The following is a 236-nucleotide window of genomic DNA, read 5'->3' as shown; positions in this document are numbered from 1 at the left end:
TCCTTCAATTTACAATATTTATAATTATGTTGCTATATACAGTATATCCATGTATATACACATACCTACACATATACATATACACATATGTATACACATATACCCTCATACATATATACAAATAAGCAAAACAAAAAACACAAACAAAACTTTCTACAGTGGTTCTCTATACCTTCTGAAAATAATTTCTTTGTACATTTCTTTGAAAAGGAATATGTTTGGGCATTGCTTTAGGT

The sequence above is a fragment of the Etheostoma spectabile genome, chromosome 20 (genome assembly GCF_008692095.1).
Source record: "Etheostoma spectabile isolate EspeVRDwgs_2016 chromosome 20, UIUC_Espe_1.0, whole genome shotgun sequence".
Lineage (NCBI taxonomy): Eukaryota > Metazoa > Chordata > Actinopteri > Perciformes > Percidae > Etheostoma > Etheostoma spectabile.
The sequence above is the reverse complement of the archived record's forward strand: the minus strand, read 5'-3'. Positions refer to the sequence as shown.